The sequence below is a fragment of the Miniopterus schreibersii genome (genome assembly GCF_964146895.1).
Source record: "Miniopterus schreibersii genome assembly, chromosome: 2".
In the NCBI taxonomy this organism is placed as follows: Eukaryota; Metazoa; Chordata; class Mammalia; order Chiroptera; family Miniopteridae; genus Miniopterus; species Miniopterus schreibersii.
Window position 1 is genome coordinate 68,760,268 of NC_138102.1, and position 14,466 is coordinate 68,774,733.

Here is a 14,466-nt window from a genome sequence, read left to right on the forward strand (position 1 = left end):
TTAAAAATTATCTTCCTACCTTGGTTTTGCTCTTTTATATTTTTTGTTTGAGTTAAAATTTCTTTGAAATTCACAGAAGTTTTATCTTATGAAAAATACTGACTTTGTCACATTGATCAGCTTACTGTTCTCATGATTATTATTAATGACAGCTTTTATGAAGTACACAACATCTCACAGCTTTCAGTAGAGCACAATCTCTGGTGAATTTTTGCAAATGAAGCATTGTTATATTTAATTTTCCCACTAACACTTTGAGGGAATTATGGGTAAACTCCTTTTACAGGTAAAGGGTTTGAGATATAAACTGCCAAAGAGCACTGGATTCTTTGTATGATTCTAAGGGCTGCTCACCTTCTGCCACCTGACAGCTTCATTGACATTGATGTCAGAAGTTCTTTCTCTAAGGCATCCGCTTAGGTACTATAGTGTCACCAAGTAATGTTCCTGTTGTCACTACACAAATTATGGTTACTGTATAAGTAACTATGTGCTTCTGTGGAGGAGAAACCTGTATGTGTCTGAATGTATTAGGGAAGAATTGGTGCAATCTGAATAATTTCGCACAAAGCACACTAGGCAATGACATTTCTAATACAGTAAGACTGGAACCAGAAGGAACCAGTGAGTGTCTATCACTAATACTTCTCAGTAGTTTAAAATACCTATCTTATGCACCGACATAAGAACTCCATGAGAGACACTTGGATATTATATATTTGGGTTTGCTTTAACCTGATTTGAAACCTGAGCATTTAAGTCTAACCGAAAAACTTATATTAACTGAATATATTTCCCTGAAAGGTAACTTAATCTTTCAGATCCTCAGTTTCCTAAACAGTAAAACAGAGGCTTGAATTAGCTTATGGCTGGGAATCAATTCTTCATGGATCTCTAATGTTTCTTCCCATCTTGTGAGCAAAGGCACTGATATGCGTTGTTCCAGACTGTCTTTCCAATGATGTGTGTATAGTGAACTGCCATGGAAGACAGGGACAGTATCTTCCTCCAGAATGATGGTCAGCATACTTACTGCCCATTAATGGTTTTGGGGTTCCCTAATTACAGTTGCACACCTTAAGCTCAACCTACCATGTGAACAGGTGTTACCTGGCCCTGTTAGTGTTGTTCTGTAGGAACTGGGGCTCAACGAACTGGCACAAGTTCATTATTGTTTTTACTGTGAGTAATGAAATCCTTTGTCTCTGATCTAGGAGTCTTCTTGTCTTTGCCAGCATCCATGAAACTGTGGCATGCTAAATAGTTAGATTGCAAGTCAGTAAATTCTCAGACCCTTCACAGATCTTGACACTGAGGTGTACAATCTTTGTTAAGTCCTGCAAGGCCTATATTTGCCCCCTAGCCCTCCAATCTCTATAACTGGACTGTCTAACCTCTGACTTCAGCTCAAGAAAGCTAAATCCTGACCTTTGCTGGTGTAATTTAATTAGCTTTTTTCTTTTTCAGTAACTCAGTATCTGTGACCTTCAACAGGCCTGCTCTGAAAACTTGTGCTGAAGTTCTAACTAGGAATAGGTTAAAAGCTTTAGAGAACTTGAGTAGTGAAAAGATCATGGTACCCTCTTGCATGTTTAATTCAAAATAAAAACAATACTCAACAGCAAAGGAAGTTCAGTAAAATTCTGATTATATGCATTTCCCGATCTAAACTTTTGCCTAGTCTGCCTATTGAATAATCCAGAGGCCCTAATTCTAAGCTTGAACCCTAAACCTGAACTGTTATCTACTTCCTTCTTACTGATATCTATGCTGTTCTCCCCAGCTTCCTGCCTCTGCCCCATCCCTCTGCCTCTCTTCTGCCCAGTTAATCTCCTATCAATAGCTTTTTCTCTCCACTTGTCTGAATGTCTTCTCCTTGTTCATCTTTTTTTCCAGTTTTATTAGAAATAATAGGCTTATATCACTGTGTAAGTTTAAGCTGTACAGCATGATGGCTTGATTTACATATATTGTGAAATGATTACCACAATAGGTTAAGCTGACATCCATTTTCTCATATAAACACAATCAAAATAAAATAAAGAAAAAAGGGAAAAGATATTGTGATGGGAACTCTCAGGATTTATTCTAACTTTCCTATATATCATACAGCACTGTTAGCTATAGTCAGCATGCTGTACATTATATCCTTAGTATTTATTTATTTTATAACTGGAAGTTTGTAACTTTTGACCACCTTTGGCCAGTTATCCCTTCCCTACTCTCTGCTTCGGATTATTTTTTCTACGAGGATGTTTTTGTTTTCTTTTAGATTCCATATATAAGATCATACAGTATTTGTCTTTCCCTGTTTGACTTATTAAATGTGGCATAACATTTAATGCCTTCAAGCAAATGGTAAGATTTACTCATTTTTATGGCTGAATGATATTCTATTATATATCACATCTTCTTTACCCATTCATCTATCCATGGACATTTAGGTCTTTTCCATGTCTTTCCTTTTGTAAATAATGCTGCTATGAACATGAGGGTGCAGATATTTTTCCAAGTTGGTGTTTTGTTGCTTTGAATATATTCCCAGAAATAAAATTTCTGGATCATAGGTTACATTTTTAAATTTATGAAGATCCTCCATGCTGTGTTCTATAGTAGCTCTACCAATTTACAATCCCAACAAGAGTGCACAAGGGTTCCCCTTTCCCCACATTCATGCCAGCATTTGTTATCTCTTGTCTTTTTGATGATGGTTTTTCTAACAGATGTGATGCGATATCTCATTGTGGTTTGAATTTTCATTTCCCTAATGACTAGCGATGTGGAGCACCTTTTAATGAACCTATTGGCATGCCTTATACCACTTTTAAATTAAATTATTTGTTTGATTTTTTTTAATACTGAGTTGTATGAGTTCATTATGTATTTTGGATATGAATCCCTGTTCGTCTTTATTTGTACTGTCCCACTGCTCAGTGATGCTGAACTCACTGTCTGCCACACCCACATTTTTTTGAGATAATGCATAATTCAAGGGTCATCTATTGAAATAAATAGGTGCATGCCAAGAACCCCATTTTCAGCAGAAACTCAGGTTATGTTCACTAGCAATTATACTATTAAGTGAGTGTCACTGGGTATTTAATTATGTATTACTACTGGCATATTGAAAAATTAAAGTCATTTATACAAAAACATTCCAGGGTATTTTAGTATTCTCTCATCAATCAGTTAGAAGACAATCTTATAATTACCATCATCATGATATTTTTAAAAAGAGAGAAATAACAAGAAAATGACTTTAAGCTTGAAGAAATTTAAGGATTGAGGGTAAATATAAAATTCTTAAAATATAATGTGGGATGGGAATGAGGGATACTCCTTATTTTTACATGGCTAACAAATATTCTGAAGTGGTAGAAAAAAGGGAAACATTCAGACTACATGAATCAGAAAGTCAACTAATTCTTGTATTTGTGAAGGAATAAGAGTTTATTTAAAGAATGAATTGCATATTTATATATATTCTGGGCCTTGTTATTTACTAGCCTGCCTCCCACAATTATCCTCCTATTAGTTTGTTTCCTTCCTTCTTCCTTCCTTCTTTTTCCCCATTTTTTTGGGGGGGTGGGGTGGGTGTTGGTGATGTGTGGTTTTTTTTGACAAAGGTCAAAATACTTGGAACATTTTCATGAGCCTAAAGGTACATCTACTAAAGAAAGCCTTACCCCCATTCTCATGCCCTTACCCTTTGCATAAGCAGCATTTAGTGGGTGGCATTGTGAAGGACAGTGGCAGTTCAGTATTCAGGCCATTTCTGCATGTGCACGGCTGGCAAAGCCGTTCAGCGTCTTTCTCTGCCATGTTACTCTCAGGAGCCAATGCTTATTTTCATCAACCCACAGGGATTATTTCCTCTGGGATATCTCCTTGGAATATATCCTTGCCCCCTTCTGAGGTGGCTCTGGCAACCACCTTGGACATGAAATAGCAGCAGGGCACCTTTGCTTCAGTTGGTGGGTACAGCTTTCCTTTCCAGTTCCATGACCTCTTCAGAAGCTAAGTTTTCAGGAAACTACAAAGCCAGCCCAACGTTAAGCCATCAGCTATTTTCTAAATTTTTCTCCTTCCCGAAGCAATGCCTAAACCTGAACATGAGCCTCTCCCCCAGCAGCATCTTCTCAGTCCTTGTGCACCCTGTGGGCGAAGAAGCTAGAGTCCCTGCTGACTGGATGGACGATGACATATTTGGTTCCTGACAAGACCAGCTTGAGGCAGCCAGGAGGAGAAAGGAGATACAACCAAACTTTATCTTCCTCAAGCTATCTGGCCTTTACCATTATTCTTGTGTTCTGAATTATCTTATTTAGTCTTATTTTGTTTTTTGGTTGATGCAGCTCAGCTCCACAAGGGTAGAACTCTATTTCTCTATAACATCTCCAGGGCTTTTCAGTACAGACTTCTCTGTCCTGTTTGTGTTTTTGATCTTCTGCTTGAATTACCTCTTTGTGGCCGCAGGGGAGAATGCTGTCCTGTTTCTTCACAGGAAATTCCAGGTCTCTGGATCCACTTGTCTTTGAGAGTCCTGGGTGCTGCTGAGCCCACCCATACCTTTGGCTTTGGGTGAGGACAGTCCTCAGCTTCCCCATGGCTGCTTTATTGAGAACCACCACCTGTGACTCCCAGATGGGGATACTGAGGCACGGAGTGTGAAGTGTGGCCTTACCAGGCTGTGCTGTCAAGCTGTGCAGGTGAGAACCTACTTGCAAGGCTCCTGGACAGGTCTGACTGGCTTCATTCATTTTTACATGTAATCCCACTCCACTTTTTTTTATAATGAAATTCTAGCTGTAGAAAGAGTTCACTTACAGCTTAAAAAAAAAAAATCTCTGTTTTCTTTGTTGAAAATAACTTAAAATAGCTGTCAGACTATTTGGGATGGCATGGCTCCAGAGATGACTTATTCACTGTGTGATCTTGAATAAGTGAAGCAGTAACTCTGACATTAAGTTACTAACTTCAATTTGAATAAAAATAGTAACTCCTTCTACTTTCAAGTTACTTCTAGAGATGGGATTTCCCAGATTCAAAGATATATATACCTGCTTTCAAGAAACTCACTGTAAAGGTAGGAGGACACAACCACCTAACTAGATTGCGCTCTTCTGACTCCCCAAATCACGGTAATTTCCAAATCTTGCCAAATATGCTCCCTTAAAACTCTCCAATGCACCCCCACTTCTCACCATTCCTGCTGCCCCATTGCAGCCTTCAGTTTTCTTCCTCACCTAACCCAAAACCTTCTTAACGGGTGTCCGTACTGTGCTCCTCTCTGACCATTTTCCCTGCAGAGTGACCCTCATCTAAAAGACAAACATATTACTGACCAGCCTAAAATCTCCCAGTTTCCCAAGGCCCTTAACACGGTATCCAACTTCTGTAACATTAAGAGTCTCTTTGTGACTGAACCCCGCCACTGTCTCCAATCCCACCCAGATTGTTGTGACCAAAGGCCATTTGATCAGCAGGGTGGGTTGTTCCACACAGAAGGGAGAGCGCTGGTCAAGTTTCATAAACCTGGTAGGGGTTAGTTTGGCGGAGGTCAGTAAGCAATGCCTCTGTGTGACTAGAGGGAACAGGTGAAGGAAGGAAGAAAAAGAGGAGAGCAGAAAAGCCAAGCCTGGAACTTGAGAGGCTTGGACTGTATTAGTAAAAGTGTAGACTTCCCCGTAAACTGCGCGGAGTCCTCAGCCACGATTTACTAGGACTCTGGCTTCAGAGCTTGCAAACAGAGGTAGAGACCTGGGTCCCCTAGCGTAGCGACAGTTTAATAAAGTTTTCTATGAGAGGGATTAAAACCAAACAAAGGCAATAATAGCGAAAATGGAAAGTAAGGAAAAGATTCAAGAGGCATTTTGAAAATTAGGGAGAAGGAAGCATCGACCGTGACATAGGGGTGCTAATCCGGGGGACTCTCTTTTGATAAAAGTAGTGATCGAAGGGATTTTGCAGAGATCAGAGTTGAGCTCTTTTATTTTTTTCTGAAGGCTATAAACACCATACCGTATAAGCTATCATCATCATTATTATCAAGCAGTGCTGTGTTAATAGCCCTTTGGTTGCAGAGCTTGAGTTATGGGCCACTTCTTGTACTTGAAAGAAACTACATCCTAGCTAGTCCAGATGGATATTACCTATTCTGCTTTAAGGTCCTCCACTGATGAACCACCAGAACAAACCAGAGCAAGCCTGTCTTCCTAGAGACTAAGCATCCCTCCAGATGTCTTATTCATGGTGTCATCTTCTCAATATGTTACACAGTCCACTTGGGCAATTTTTAGATGGATTTGTGACATTCTGATATAAGCAAATCATGTTCTTTAGATTTCTTTAAAATTCAAATGTAGTAAAAAAAAAAAAAGTAAGTCTTCTGTTTAATCACAAAAGCTATAAAGATACAAAGAAAGAAAGGTCTGTCCCAGCATTACAATAATATCGGTTTGCACTGGAAATCTGAGCTGACTTTAATCATCTACTCTCCAGTCTGAGCCAATATTTCAGAAAGCTGTAAGTATTTTGAATTCTCTGACACTAACGTAAAGCTTTTGCAGAAATGTCCCCCGGATACACAAAGACATATTTTCTCTGCCTCTGTTTCTGACTCTCTCTCTCTAGTTCTCTCTCTCTTACACACAGAGAAATTGTCTTTATTAAATTTATTTTACTGTAGACAGAATAAAATTTTCAATTAATGTACTTTTGTTCATGCTAAAAATATTTCACCCATTAAAAAGTTATTCAATTGCAATGGATTAGTCAATCCATACTTATAAAGTGCAAATATGGTGTGTGGGGGGATAATTGGGAAATGCAGACAGAGCTAAAAGGGGAGCAGTGTGTCTTTGTTCACCCTGTGAGGCTGGGGAGCCCAATAAAAGAATGCGGAGCACCAGCAGTTAGCATTTGAAATACAAAAACAGTGCCTACTTCTGCATTGTTCTGAGAAATCATTCGCAAACTTTTTCAGTTGTATTTATTTTTTGTGCTGTCATTAGACATGGGAGTATTTTTTAATTTAAAATAACTTTCAAAAAAGAGGACTTTAAATTTAGACAAAACCACCTTTGCACTTAAATTCTTTATCACTTTCATACTTAAATGGCCACCTAGTTTGACATTACCTTTACTGAGAATAGTAAGTCTCAGTAGCTCTTCTATTACCCAGTCTACTGTGAGTATGTAGCACTTAAGTTGAAGAAAGATGATTTCATTTTTAGCTTTTCTGAAACACCAGAGGAAAGGCTTAGCCACTGTCACAGTTCATTTTCAGGTAAACCTGTATTCCTCTTAGGTTAACTGGTTACCACTACTCACTTTCACCTAATGTTTCCATATGTTTTTTTATAGCACAGTGTCTACTTCTATGTCAGGATGAATCATTTGTGGTTATTTGACATTTTAAGGCTAATGGATTCTTAATGCATATCCAAATTGTATTTGCATTATCCAGTATGCAATCCTTTCTAAGTGGCAAGATTTTCATTTTATATGCGCCGCTTGGTGCCCTTTCTTACATTGGTAGGGAATGTCTTCTTGGCTTATTCATGAAGAAGTGAGTGATGGGTGTGTCCACAAACATTTGTATTTGGCATTTTTATTCAGCTTATTTTAATCAAGGGTTTTCACCACACTATGGGTTAGCAAAAAATATGGTGGGCAGCAGGCTCCTCATGACTTAGGCACATTGTTATCTTGCTTAAATATCTGAATATGATTCTCTACAAAACCAAAATTTTGAAAATTCAGCAAAGAGACATACTGTTCTCTAGATAAGTTACTATAAACTGGAAATTCCTGCTTACGGAACACTTTAAGCATGAAATACAGAGATAATCAAAAAGGGTGAAAGAATCGCTCAGGATCTTGCTAAGTGTCCTGAGGATTGAAACAGTGGAGTGTCACGGGCAGCGTTAATAGGAACACGACAAGGAAAGGCTAACAGTCAATCATTACAAGATAGCGAGAGAAAAAATAGGTCACCGTTACAAAAAGGATATGGTATTATTTCTACATTTTAGATGACATTCACAGGTTAAGTACTAACACTTTTGTGGGCAGAGGTGTAAAGTATGCGTCAGAGGTACATTTTTACACTCAGATTCCATCTTTTGCTTCTAAAAGAGATTGTCCGTAGAACTTATTTACCTTGCCATGAGCTGTTGACCTCATCTGCCAATGATCGCTTTCATATTCCTAGGTTTAAATTTGTGAAAACCTATGTAGAAAGAAGCATGAAGTAGTGGGTATTTAATCACCTTTTCTCTACCAGATTAATTCCTTATAACAATCCTTTGGATTCTAGCAGGATGCATTGACCAGAATTGTGTATGAGGGGTGTGTGTGTGTGTGTGTGTGTGTGTGTGTGTGTGTGTGTGTTGAATCAAATGTTCAAAATTTGAGCTGCATAGTTTTTTAATGAATAAAAATAATTTTTGATGGCTATGTTTGCATTGTCCTTTAGATTATTTTTTCTCCTTCTATTCAGTGGGAAGTTTTCTTGTTTTACTGATTCAATCCTCTTTGCTTCTCTTGGTTTCTCATTTTCCTTTCTCTGGGATGGGAATGGGGGTGGGAGGGAGTTGGTGGAGTTTTTCATTGCTGGCCAAGCTTGAAAGGCAAAGCAACACCCAAATGATGTGCCTCTGTTCATCCTCATTTATCCTACTCAGGGCATAACAAAATCAAATCTTAATAGTAAGTACTTACCTTGCACTACACAGATCAATCTTTTTTCCATTAGATTTGTCACATGAGACATGAACTCAACTGTAATTGATTTCAAAGTCATGTGGCACAACAGCCACTATAGTATTTTTCCTATGATAGTCTCAATCAATAGGCCTAGCAGCTTAACAAAAATAATTACATCAACATATCTGCTTTCCTGACACCATTTTGTTCTTAGGTGTTAGAAACAGCCTGGTATTAGAAGAAATCCAATAAGTTAGAAGCAGGAAGGCTAAGAGTCTGGGTAACTAAGTGCTTGCACCTCCTGGGCTCCAGTGATACCGATTCCCTCATTTTCTGAATCTTTTCACAGCTCACAGCACAGTCCATCAGTCTTACAAGCAGTTCTAATAGTTCCAGGATTTGGAGTGTGATGCAGTCTTTGTATGAGCAGATGCTTATATAAAAGCTAAAATAGGTGGGTATTAAAAGGATTAAGTGATTCAGTAGAGTATCTCAGCCAGCCATATAATTCAAGACACAATAGTTCAAATCTTTCATTGCTGTTTTCTTTGATAAAATGTAGGTTTTAACCTTTTGGGAAGTCTTTTTCTACAGTGTCAGCAGCAACTCCAGACCTGTCAACTCAACAATACTTTACAACTAATGCCTTTCACAATGTCTGAGGTAGAAAAAGGAATTGCAATAATACCACGCAGGACTCTGTGAGATTGGAAATGTAGTGGCATACACTGGCTAGTTACTTAGTGTATGGAAATAGGTGAGGCGGCAATGACATGCGGAGAAAAAAATACCTGCAGCAGAAAATCAAGTCACTGGAACGAATAAAGGATTCTATCAGGGGATGTCAAAGACTAGTACATGCATGTCTGAATTAAAATGATAAACTATTAACATGTCATTTTAGTGCTTATCTCCGGAGTTTCCAAAGACTAATTTTTGTCTGCATCAAAGCAGCAAACATTAGTCACTAAAAGGCTGAGAATCAATCTGGGTTATTGACTGATGTTTCTGTTTATACTGCTTATTTATTCATTTTTAGATGCTTATTTCTTCTGTTAACCTCATAGGATGTGAATAGCAATTAACCAGTTTTGTCTCATTCACCGTGTGAACCCTCAAATGGCATATTTCTTTGTCCACAAGTAAACATAACGTAATTGAGCAAAGGAAGGATATTTTCCACAAAACCGTGTTAGCTCTGTCATTCCTTCATCATTTAAGTCTCACCATATACTGTCCACTCATTCAAAAGACATGTGAGTACCTGATACAGTTCAGCTATTTTATTAGATAAAACAGTGAGCAAATAGACATTGTCACTTCTGAGAAAAGACAAAAAAATCATATAGAACTAAAAAATAAAGAAAAAAAATTGATTTAATAAATTATGTGAAGATAGGTGAATTGAATGTTCTCGTTCTAATGTGAGAATAAGCAAGAAAACTCAGGGGGGGAAGCAATTTAACCAGCCATTAAAGTAGAAGTAGCAGCTGACTGCATAGGCCTGAGCATATTGTCAGTAAAGTAGCTCAGATATGTTATATGGGTTATACATTTCTTGAAGGGCTTCACTCTGTAAGTATACATTCTATAAAATGCCTATATTTCAAATTTTCTAAAACTTTATTGACGTTAAAATAAATTCTCTTTTAAAATAAAAAAAAAATCATCTAGAAGAGCAACAGATTAATATTGATAGTTATTTGCCCTTTAATTGAATTCTCTTGAGATTATTTAATTATAGTCAACTGAAATGAAAGCCTGGTTTTTAATGGGGAGAAACACAAACTATAGCACTGCTTAGGCTACCTTACAAACCGAGTTTATTGAAAGCAGTTTAGGCAGGGAAGATATACGGAGCTATGACCCCATAGAAAAACTTTTCCTGCTTTTAGAGGTACAATCTTATTAGTCAAGATTATGCTAACAAAGTTGTGAATTAGATTTATTGTTGGAATTTATTTATTCGCATATCACAGGGATTGATTTTAGAGAATTTTTCTGAAAAACACAATGCTGGAAAGGAAGATACAAAGCTAGGTAATAAATAGATGTTGACAGATGATAGATAGAGGTAGATAGATTAATAATGATAAACAGAATCCTTTCTATTAGATAATGAACAATAATCTCCTAATTGCCCAGTAAAGGAAAGGGTGTAGTGGATACCTAAGACAGGAAGTAAATGAAATGATAGGAGGAAACCGTTGTTCCTGATAATGTTCACTTCATATAATGAACACGCCCTTCTTTTAGTCAGTGTCCCTCTCATCCTGCTTGCCTTCCTTCCATGCTTTCTTCTCTACAATTCCTTCCACGTTCTCTGGTGTCTCATCACTATCATAACCTTCCTCTTCCCTTCCTCTTTGTCTTCATCTTCACTATCATCATCTAGTTAGGAATGATAATCTAGGAACTCTTTAAATGCATAGCTCCTATAAAAAATTATTGAATACTTGATTAAAGATATATATTTAATCATGAAACAAATGTTTCTTCAATACATTATGAAACAGTTCATTGTATGGAATTTTTTTAATTATACTTTATTTTTTACAGCAGTTTTAGGTTCAGAATTCTTTTTTTAAAATAACTTTAGAAAGTTTTCTTTCAAAAGAATTTTGCTTAGCACTTAATTTTTCAATAGATTAAAATAAGCAGCTTTGAAAAACATTAGAAATCTCTTCATGGAAACAATATGAACTTCATCATGTAAACCATTGCTATCACTATCCAATGTATAACACAGAGCTTATTCTGTGTTTGTGGCATTATTTTTCATGGTATATTTACATAATGAATGTACATTTAAATAAAACTTAAATATATATTAAGATAAAATTCTAGTTCTAGATTTAAAAATATGAAAATACTTTTTTAAAAAAAATCCTCACTGGAGGATATGTTTTTATTGATTTTAGAGAGAGAAGATGGGAATGGAGGGAGGGAGGGGGAGAGGGAGAGAGAGAAAGAAAAAGAGAGAGACATCAGTGTGAGAAACATTGCTTGGTTGCCTCCTGTACACGCCCTTACCAGGGATAAATCTGCAACTTCCGTAAGTGCCCTAGCTGGGAATGGAATCCACACCTTTTGGTGGCATGGGGGGATGCTCCAACCAGCTGAGCCACCGGCCAGGGCTAAAAATCCTTCTTATAGGTTTAGATAATCTTGAAATTTCTATTATGTCTGAGAAATATCCTTCAGTATTAGACATAATTCATAAAATTGCTTACAAAGTTATTTTGATCTAAAGTTTTTAATATACTTCTTGAACCTGGGTGTTTGTGTCTTAATAAGATATTCTATTCTATGTTTAATTCTAATGTTTAAGAATAATCTCTCACAAAAGCATTTTCTTCATTTTGGAGGATGATTTGCAGAATTTCTTTACATCTTTTTTGCAAGTGGCAAAGTTTTTATTAATGATAATTATGTTTATGGTAACAAATTATGGAAAAAACTAAATTCAGCATAAGATTAAGCTATACTATATATATTTTTCAATGACAAGATTAGTACTGGGCACATTCTTTTTCTAATGGGGGAAAGGTGCTAATGACACATTTAGTTCTTCATGATCAGATCAAGGTTGTGAAAAAAACCCAAAAATCATTAATTGTAGGTCAATGAATTTCCTGTTTTTATAGTCATTTTAATTATGCATGATAGAAAGGAATGTTTTATCAAAGGTCTCAAATACTGTAAAGAATATCTTTAGCTTGAAGAAAAATATGCTCAGATTCAAACTTTTACGTATAATTTTGTATGCTGTCTCTAGCTTTATAATGAGAAATGAAGGGCTTTTGCAGTCAAGGACACTAAATGACTAATTTCTTTTTGTCTAGCATTTTTTCTTTTGATAAATATTTCCCAGTTTTAGTTTTCTGCTCATGCTTTAATTTACATTTCATATTATATAAATTTTCTTATTAAAGGGCATTTAAGAGTGAGGTTAAAAGTATTGCAATTTTGGTCAATAATATTTATTGAATGTCTTCACAGTGTACAAGGAGTGCATGTGTCTGTAATAAACAATTAAAGAAACAAAAAGCAGAGCTCCATCTCTTTATGAAGCACAATTTTTATTCATATGGCTGAATCTCACTTTGAAGGAGACAGACATCTGAAAAGTCACATGCAAAACAAATTGTAAACTTAACTGCATGTTTAAATACAAAAGAGGAATTCATTATTAAAAGAGATCTCATGATCAGTTAAAAGTGGGTGATTTTATAAGGAGGTGATAATTTTTAATCATAATTTTCTCAATGCATTTTAGTTTACCTTATATTTAACTTAGGGATCACTTATTTATAGTGGGGATCTATTAATACTTTGTGATAGCACCATCAGGTCAAGTTTATGGAGAGTGGTTCCAGGGAGGAGCACTTGAGATTACTGAAAAGAGAGCTGATTATGCAATAGAGCACAATAAGAAATACAACTTAGAAAAATTTTACTAATTTGTCTGATGGAACACATCTCATAAGCTCCTTTTGTTTTGCTATTGTTCTTATTGTTTGTTTCTTTTTAGGTTTATCTTTTGTTTTCTTTGGCTTTAATGTAACGAGGAAGTTTGAATAACTTACTCTTAGAAGCTAGAAGTCACAAAATCCTGGCTCTAAAAGGGTTTCGTTTGGCAGAAATAGTGTTTTTTAAATTGTAATAACTTTATATAGAGCAGACAGGCCCCACTTTACCCAGTTCCTAAACTCTATGGTGTATTACATTCAGACTGAGGATATTTGGGTTACTATTTTTCTTATAACCCTGATCTTACTCGTGTCCCCACTCTGTGCAACAATAGTAGAGGAGAGAGATAATTCTTGCCTTCATATGGAGTTTATAGCCCATTAGTGAAATAAGTAGTAAACAAATAATTAGATAATTAAGTTGAAGTGATGTTCAATACTTCAGAAAATTACAGATGAAATTAGAAGTTAAAAGAATAGGATTTAAGCTAGGAAAGTGAAACTTAAGCTGAAACTTGAAAAATTAGTTAGCAAACTAGAGGAAGGGCTATCCAGACAGAGTCTCCATTTCCTGATATGGAAAATGACGTCTGGGGAGGCTCAGAGACATTCATGACCAGTTAATAGAAGAAGAAAATTTAGGTCCCTGGGTCTCAGACTGAAATTCTTTTCACTGTCGAATTTTTATCACTTGCTTAAAATAGTCCAGTTTTACAAATGAAACACTTTGTGTGTACTAGTTTATGGCTATATTAAACACTTAAAAAAAAAATGAGCAGAAATAATTTGATTAACTTTCACTGCTTTATTGGGTCTTCTCTAATTGTAACAGCTGAAGAACAACTAAGAATAATGAGAAAATTAATTAATTAGAATCAATTTTTACTTCTTTTAACTGGATTAAATAATTTGTTCAACTAAGATCTATATTTATTATAATCTGAAATAATAGTGTGTATTGTATGTAATATTTCCTAAAAAAACCCACAAATACAATGTGAATTTGGACACAAAGAACAAAAATATTCACATGCACAAACCAGAAACAATCTGAAGTTTATAACTCAATGAGCATATTATCTGTTATACTAGAGAGAACTCTAAGGAATGAATTTGTCACTTTTCCTTTTCTGTGGCCTTTGGATAGCATTTGAAATTTACTTTAAAGCATGTGATTACATGCAGAAAGTATTGGTCTCAAGAGGTCCAAACCTCTACTCTACCTGTGTGCACTTGGGGAAGCCCAGCATGACCCGCCAGAGGCACTCTGGTGATAATTATTAGC